Here is a 10,134-nt window from a genome sequence, read left to right on the forward strand (position 1 = left end):
AACAAACCAAACTGTGTAAATATATGTTTATGAATCGATCATTTTTGATAGTGTCATTAATGGGAAATAAGCGAACACGTCGACCACAAAATGAAACCTAAATATATTGTCCATTTTAGAGCACCTTAATCTTGATGGTTTTATAAACCCTGGTTAGGGATAGTTTTGCAAAAAGAAGAAGATTTGTGTGAAATATTCCTTAACAAACAGCATTATAATTTGCCGCAAAATATTCTAAATGAAAATAAAGAGTTACAAAAAAGTGTCTGGGGTATAATGGGTGAAATAAATGAAATCGGTGCATATGGATGCGTAAATCGGGCTACTGCCTAGCCACCGCAGACAAACATTTTTTTTAAGAACTTCCTAATAAAATGAAGGCACTGAACACACAGGTTACATACAAGCTAGCAAAAAAAAAACCTCAGCTGTTTTCACACGAAATTCGCCACTCGGCATTTAAATATAGAAATAAACAACATTCGCGGTTTTCAATTGATCTGCTCTGAATAACGTTCACCGTAAATTCGCAACGTACGCAAATTTGCAACATTTGCAGCATTCGCGACTTTTACCGCATTTGCCAAACTTTATAATGTTTTATAACTAAATACTACTGGTTTCTACTCTCGAGGCATCTAATACTGGTTTCCACTTGCGGGGCATATAATACTGGCTGAAACGTACAGATCACCTACTACTGGCTCTAAGTACAGGTCACCTAATACGGGTTTCTACGTACAGGTCACCTAATACGGGTTTCTACGTACAGGTCACCTAATACGGGTTTCTACGTACAGGTCACCTAATACGGGTTTCTACGTACAGGTCACCAAATACGGGTTTCTACGTACAGGTCACCTAATACGGGTTTCTACGTACAGGTCACCTAATACGGGTTTCTACGTACAGGTCACCTTATACTGGTTTCTACGTACAGGTCACCTTATACTGGTTTCTACGTACAGGACACCTTATACTGGTTTCTACGTACAGGACACCTTATACTGGTTTCTACGTACAGGACACCTTATACTGTTTTCTACGTACAGGACACCTAATACTGGTCCACGTACAGGCCACTTTATACTGGTTTCTACGTACAGGACACCTTATACTGGTTTCCACGTACAGGACACCTAATACTGGTTTCTACGTACAGGACACCTTATACTGGTTTCTACGTACAGGACACCTTATACTGGTTTCTACGTACAGGCCACCTTTTACTGTTTTTTACGTACAGGACACCTAATAGTCGTCCACGTACAGGACACCTTATACTGTTTTCTACGTACAGGACACCTAAAACTGGTCCACGTACTGGCCGCCTTATACTGGTTTCTACGTACAGGACACCGTATACTGGTTTCTACGTACAGGACACCTAATACTGGTCCACGTACAGGCCACCTTATACTGGTTTCTACGTACAGGACACCTAATACGGGTTTCTACGTACATGACACCTTATACTGTTTTCTACGTACAGGACACCTTATGCTGGTCCACGTACAGGCCGCCTTATACTGGTTTCTACGTACAGGACACCTAATACTGGTTTCTACTTACAGGACACCTAATACTGGTCCACGTACAGGCCGCCTTATACTGGTTTCTACGTACAGGACACCTTATACTGGTTTCCACGTACAGGACATCTAATACTGGTTTCTACGTACAGGACACCTTATACTGGTTTCTACGTACAGGACACCTAATACTGGTTTCCACGTACAGGACACCTAATACTGGTCCACGTACAGGACACCTTAAACTGTTTTCTACGTACAGGACACCTAATACTCGTCCACGTACAGGACACCTTATACTGTTTTCTACGTACAGGACACCTAAAACTGGTCCAAGTACAGGCCGCCTTATACTGGTGTCTACGTACAGGACATCTTATACTGGTGGCCACGTACAGGACACCTAATACTGGTTTCCACGTACAGGACACCTAATACTGGTTTCTACGCACAGGACACCTAATACTGGTTTCTACGCACTGGACACCTAATACTGGTTTCTACGTACAGGACACCTTATACTGGTTTTTGCGTACCTAAAACTGGTTTCTGCGTACCGGACACCTTATACTGTTTTCTACGTACAGAACACCTTATACTGGTTTCTACGTACAGGACTCCTTATACTGGTTTCTACGTACAGGACACCTTATACTGTTTTCTACGTACAGGACACCTAATACTGGTTTCCACGCACAGGTCACCTTATACTGGTTTCCACGTACAGGCCACCTAATACTGGTTTCCACGTACAGGTCACCTTATACTGGTTTCTACGTACAGGACACCTTTTACTGTTTTCTACGTACAGGACACCTAATACTGGTCCACGTACAGGCCACTTTATACTGGTTTCTACGTACAGGACACCTTATACTGGTTTCCACGTACAGGACATCTAATACTGGTTTCTACGTACAGGACACCTTATACTGGTTTCTACGTACAGGACACCTTATACTGGTTTCTACGTACAAGCCACCTTATACTGTTTTTTACGTACAGGACACCTAATACTCGTCCACGTACAGGATACCTTATACTGTTTTCTACGCACAGGACACCTAAAACTGGTCCACGTACAGGCCGCCTTATACTGGTTTCTACGTACAGGACAACTTATACTGGTTTCTACGTACAGGCCACCTAATACTGGTCCACGTACAGGCCACCTTATACTGGTTTCTACGTACAGGACACATAATACGGGTTTCTACGTACAGGACACCTAATACTGGTTTCTACTTACAGGACACCTAATACTGGTCCACGTACAGGCCGCCTTATACTGGTTTCTACGTACAGGACACCTTATACTGGTTTCCACGTACAGGACATCTAATACTGGTTTCTACGTACAGGACACCTTATACTGGTTTCTACGTACAGGACACCTAATACTGGTTTCCACGTACAGGACACCTAATGCTGGTCCACGTACAGGACACCTTATACTGTTTTCTACGTACAGGACACCTAATACTCGTCCACGTACAGGACACCTTATACTGTTTTCTACGTACAGGACACCTAAAACTGGTCCAAGTATAGGCCGCCTTATACTGGTGTCTACGCACAGGTCACCTTATACTGGTTTCCACGTACAGGTCACCTTATACTGGTTTCTACGTACAGGTCACCTAATAATGGTTTCTACGTACAGGTCACCTTATACTGGTTTCTACGTACAGGCCATCTTATACTGTTTTCCACGTACAGGTCACCTAATACGGGTTTCTACGTACAGGTCACCTTATACTGGTTTCTACGTACAGAACACCTAATACTGGTTTCTACGTACAGGACACCTTATATTGGTTTCTACGTACAGGACACCTTATACTGGTTTCTACGTACAGGACACCTTATACTGGTTTCTACGTACAGGACACCTTATACTGGTTTCTACGTACAGAACACCTAATACTGGTTTCTACGTACAGGACACCTTATACTGGTTTCTACGTACAGGACAACTTATACTGGTTTCTACGTACAGGCCACCTTATACTGTTTTTTACGTACAGGACACCTAATACTCGTCCACGTACAGGACACCTTATACTGTTTTCTACGTACAGGACACCTAATACTGGTCCACGTACAGGCCACCTTATACTGGTTTCTACGTACAGGACACCTAATACGGGTTTCTATGTACAGGACACCTTAAACTGTTTTCTACGTACAGGACACCTTATACTGGTCCAAGTACAGGCCGCCATATACTGGTTTCTACGTACAGGACACCTAATACTGGTTTCTACTTACAGGACACCTAATACTGGTCCACGTACAGGCCGCTTTATACTGGTTTCTACGTACAGGACACCTTATACTGGTTTCTACTTACAGGACACCTAATACTGGTCCACGTACAGGCCGCCTTATACTGGTTTCTACGTACAGGACACCTAATACTGGTTTCCACGTACAGGACACCTAATACTGGTTTCTACTTACAGGACACCTAATACTGGTCCACGTACAGGCCGCCTTATACTGGTTTCTACGTACAGGACACCTTATACTGGTTTCTACGTACAGGACACCTAATACTGGTTTCTACGTACAGGACACCTTATACTGGTTTCCACGTACAGGACACCTAATACTGGTCCACGTACAGGACATCTAATACTGGTTTCTACGTACAGGACACCTAATACTGGTTTCTACTTACAGGACACCTAATACTGGTCCACGTACAGGCCGCCTTATACTGGTTTCTACGTACAGGACACCTTATACTGTTTTCTACGTACAGGACACCTAATACTGGTTTCTACGTACAGGACACCTTATACTGGTTTCCACGTACAGGACACCTAATACTGGTCCACGTACAGGACACCTTATACTGTTTTCTACGTACAGGACACCTAATACTCGTCCACGTACAGGACACCTTATACTGTTTTCTACGTACAGGACACCTAAAACTGGTCCAAGTACAGGCCGCCTTATACTGGTGTCTACGCACAGGACATCTTGTACTGGTGTCCGCGTACAGGACACCTAATACTGGTTTCCACGTACAGGACACCTAATACTGGTTTCTACGCACAGGACACCTAATACTGGTTTCTACGCACTGGACAACTAATACTGGTTTCTACGTACAGGACACCTTAAACTGGTTTTTGCGTACCTAATACTGGTTTCTACGTACAGGACACCTAAAACTGGTTTCTGCGTACCGGACACCTTATACTGGTTTCTACGTACAGAGCACCTTATACTGGTTTCTACGTACAGGACTCCTTATACTGGTTTCTACGTACAGGACACCTTATACTGTTTTCTACGTACAGGACACCTAATACTGGTTTCCACGTACAGGTCACCTTATACTGGTTTCCACTTACAGGTCACCTAATACTGGTTTCCACGTACAGGTCACCTTATACTGGTTTCTACGTACAGGACACCTTATACTGTTTTCTACGTACAGGACACCTAATACTGGTCCACGTACAGGCCACTTTATACTGGTTTCTATGTACAGGACACCTTATATTGGTTTCCACGTACAGGACATCTAATACTGGTTTCTACGTACAGGACACCTTATACTGGTTTCTACGTACAGGACACCTTATACTGGTTTCTACGTACAAGACACCTTATACTGGTTTCTACGTACAGGACACCTTATTCTGTTTTTTACGTACAGGACACCTAATACTCGTCCACGTACAGGACACCTTATACTGTTTTCTACGTACAGGACACCTAAACTGGTCCACGTACAGGCCGCCTAATACTCGTCCACGTACAGGACACCTTATACTGTTTTCTACGTACAGGACACCTAAAACTGGTCCACCTACAGGCCGCCTTATACTGGTTTCTACGTACACGACAACTTATACTGGTTACTACGTACAGGACACCTAATACTGGTCCAGGTACAGGCCACCTAATACGGGTTTCTACGTACAGGACACCTTATACTGTTTTCTACGTACAGGACACCTTATGCTGGTCCACGTACAGGCCGCCTTATACTGGTTTCTACGTACAGGACACCTAATACTGGTTTCTACTTACAGGACACCTAATACTGGTCCACGTACAGGCCGCCTTATACTGGTTTCTACGTACAGGACACCTTATACTGGTTTCCACGTACAGGACACCTTATACTGGTTTCTACGTACAGGACACCTAATACTGGTTTCCACGTACAGGACACCAAATACTGGTCCACGTACAGGACACCTTATACTGTTTTCTACGTACAGGACACCTAATACTCGTCCACGTACAGGACACCTTATACTGTTTTCTAGGTACAGGACACCTAAAACTGGTCCAAGTATAGGCCGCCTTATACTGGTGGCTACGCACAGGACATCTTATACTGGTGTCCACGTACAGGACACCTAATACTGGTTTCCACGTACAGGACACCTAATAATGGTTTCTACGCACAGGACACCTAATACTGGTTTCTACGCACTGGACACCTAATACTGGTTTCTACGTACAGGACACCTTATACTGGTTTTCACGTACAGGACACCTTATACTGGTTTCTACGTACAGGACACCTTATACTGGTTTCTACGTACAGGACACCTTATACTGGTTTTTAAGTACAGGACACCTTATACTGGTTTCTACGTACAGGACACCTTATACTGGTTTCTACGTACAAGACACCTTATACTGGTTTCTACGTACAGGACACCTTATTCTGTTTTTTACGTACAGGACACCTAATACTCGTCCACGTACAGGACACCTTATACTGTTTTCTACGTACAGGACACCTAAACTGGTCCACGTACAGGCCGCCTAATACTCGTCCACGTACAGGACACCTTATACTGTTTTCTACGTACAGGACACCTAAAACTGGTCCACGTACAGGCCGCCTTATACTGGTTTCTACGTACACGACAACTTATACTGGTTACTACGTACAGGACACCTAAAACTGGTCCACGTACAGGCCACCTAATACGGGTTTCTACGTACAGGACACCTTATACTGTTTTCTACGTACAGGACACCTTATACTGGTCCACGTACAGGCCGCCTTATACTGGTTTCTACGTACAGGACACCTAATACTGGTTTCTACTTACAGGACACCTAATACTGGTCCACGTACAGGCCGCCTTATACTGGTTTCTACGTACAGGACACCTTATACTGGTTTCCACGTACAGGACACCTTATACTGGTTTCTACGTACAGGACACCTAATACTGGTTTCCACGTACAGGACACCTAATACTGGTCCACGTACAGGACACCTTATACTGTTTTCTACGTACAGGACACCTAATACTCGTCCACGTACAGGACACCTTATACTGTTTTCTAGGTACAGGACACCTAAAACTGGTCCAAGTATAGGCCGCCTTATACTGGTGGCTACGCACAGGACATCTTATACTGGTGTCCACGTACAGGACACCTAATACTGGTTTCCACGTACAGGACACCTAATAATGGTTTCTACGCACAGGACACCTAATACTGGTTTCTACGCACTGGACACCTAATACTGGTTTCTACGTACAGGACACCTTATACCGGTTTCCACGTACAGGACACCTTATACTGGTTTCTACGTACAGGACACCTAATACTGGTTTCCACGTACAGGACACCAAATACTGGTCCACGTACAGGACACCTTATACTGTTTTCTACGTACAGGACACCTAATACTCGTCCACGTACAGGACACCTTATACTGTTTTCTAGGTACAGGACACCTAAAACTGGTCCAAGTATAGGCCGCCTTATACTGGTGGCTACGCACAGGACATCTTATACTGGTGTCCACGTACAGGACACCTAATACTGGTTTCCACGTACAGGACACCTAATAATGGTTTCTACGCACAGGACACCTAATACTGGTTTCTACGCACTGGACACCTAATACTGGTTTCTACGTACAGGACACCTTATACTGGTTTTCACGTACAGGACACCTTATACTGGTTTCTACGTACAGGACACCTTATACTGGTTTCTACGTACAGGACACCTTATACTGGTTTTTACGTACAGGACACCTTATACTGGTTTCTACGTACAGGACACCTTATACTGGTTTCTACGTACAAGACACCTTATACTGGTTTCTACGTACAGGACACCTTATTCTGTTTTTTACGTACAGGACACCTAATACTCGTCCACGTACAGGACACCTTATACTGTTTTCTACGTACAGGACACCTAAACTGGTCCACGTACAGGCCGCCTAATACTCGTCCACGTACAGGACACCTTATACTGTTTTCTACGTACAGGACACCTAAAACTGGTCCACGTACAGGCCGCCTTATACTGGTTTCTACGTACACGACAACTTATACTGGTTACTACGTACAGGACACCTAAAACTGGTCCACGTACAGGCCACCTAATACGGGTTTCTACGTACAGGACACCTTATACTGTTTTCTACGTACAGGACACCTTATACTGGTCCACGTACAGGCCGCCTTATACTGGTTTCTACGTACAGGACACCTAATACTGGTTTCTACTTACAGGACACCTAATACTGGTCCACGTACAGGCCGCCTTATACTGGTTTCTACGTACAGGACACCTTATACTGGTTTCCACGTACAGGACACCTTATACTGGTTTCTACGTACAGGACACCTAATACTGGTTTCCACGTACAGGACACCTAATACTGGTCCACGTACAGGACACCTTATACTGTTTTCTACGTACAGGACACCTAATACTCGTCCACGTACAGGACACCTTATACTGTTTTCTAGGTACAGGACACCTAAAACTGGTCCAAGTATAGGCCGCCTTATACTGGTGGCTACGCACAGGACATCTTATACTGGTGTCCACGTACAGGACACCTAATACTGGTTTCCACGTACAGGACACCTAATAACGGTTTCTACGCACAGGACACCTAATACTGGTTTCTACGCACTGGACACCTAATACTGGTTTCTACGTACAGGACACCTTATACCGGTTTTCACGTACAGGACACCTTATACTGGTTTCTACGTACAGGACACCTTATACTGGTTTCTACGTACAGGACACCTTATACTGGTGTTTACGTACAGGACACCTTATACTGGTTTCTACGTACAGAATACCTAATACTGGTTTTCACGTACAGGACACCTTATACTGGTTTCTACGTACAGGACACCTTATACTGGTTTCTACGTACAGGACACCTTATACTGGTTTTTACGTACAGGACACCTAATACTGGGTTCCACGTACAGGACACCTTATATTGGTTTCTACGTACAGGGCACCTAATACTGGTTTCTACGTACAGGACATCTAGTGCTGGTTTCTACGTACAGGACACCTTATATTGGTTTCTACGTACAGGACACCTTATATTGGTTTCTACGTACAGGATATCTAATACTGTTTTCTACGTACAGGACACCTAATACTGGTTTCTACGTACAGGACATCTAGTGCGCGTTTCTACGTACATGACACCTTATATTGGTTTCTACGTACAGGACATCTAATACTGGTTTCTACGTACAGGTCACCTAATGCTGGTTTCTATGTACAGGACACCTAATACTGGTATCTACGTACAGGACACCTAATACTGGTATCTACGTACATGTCACCTAATACTGGTTTCCACATACAGGACACCTAATGCTGGTTTCTATGTACAGGACACCTAATACTGGTATCTACGTACATGTCACCTAATACTGGTTTCTACATACAGGACACCTAATGCTGGTTTCTACGTACAGGACACCTAATACTGGTATCTACGTACATGTCACCTAATACTGGTTTCTACATACAGGACACCTAATGCTGGTTTCTATGTACAGGACACCTAATACTGGTTTCTACGTACAGGGCACCTAATGCTTGTCCACGTACAGGACACCTAATACTGGTATCTACGTACAGGATACCTAATACTGGTTTCTACGTACAGGGCACCTAATACTGGTCCACGTACAGGACACATAATACTGGTTTCTACGTACAGGTCACCTTATACTGGTTTCTACGTACAGGACACCTAATGCTGGTTTGTACGTACACCTTATACTGGTTTCCACGTACAGGATACCTTATCCTGGTTTCTACGTACAGGATACTTACTACTGGTATTTTTTATCGAACGTTTGGGGTGACGAGACTATGTTTGGTCACACACCATCATCACACTCGAGTGACTTGCACAAGTTTTATGGGAACGAACTCACAAAATAGCGTTACACGGGCAAAATGCAAATGAGGTTAATTTATCCCATATCGCGAGGCAGACTTGTATCCCGTTTAATTCTAGGCACACCATATTTTCGATAAAGGATTCGCTTGATTTGTTAAAACATAAACTTATTTTCGTATTAGCGACCAAATGTGTCCGCGATTTAGGCATTTTCGAACAGATGGGGCGCAAGTCATTCAGTGCGAGAAAGATTTGTGATCTGTTTTGTCCTCGTCTAGGCACCCAATGATTTTTACTCTTTATCCAAAAGATGGATACTTAGACGGAAATAAATTCTGCCAGAAGTCTGTGTCGCACTCAGATGGACAGTACGATAGTGCGAACCTGCACGTACCTCGTTGCGGGGTCACTTTTGGT

The sequence above is a fragment of the Mya arenaria genome, chromosome 11 (assembly GCF_026914265.1).
Source record: "Mya arenaria isolate MELC-2E11 chromosome 11, ASM2691426v1".
Taxonomy (NCBI): Eukaryota; Metazoa; Mollusca; class Bivalvia; order Myida; family Myidae; genus Mya; species Mya arenaria.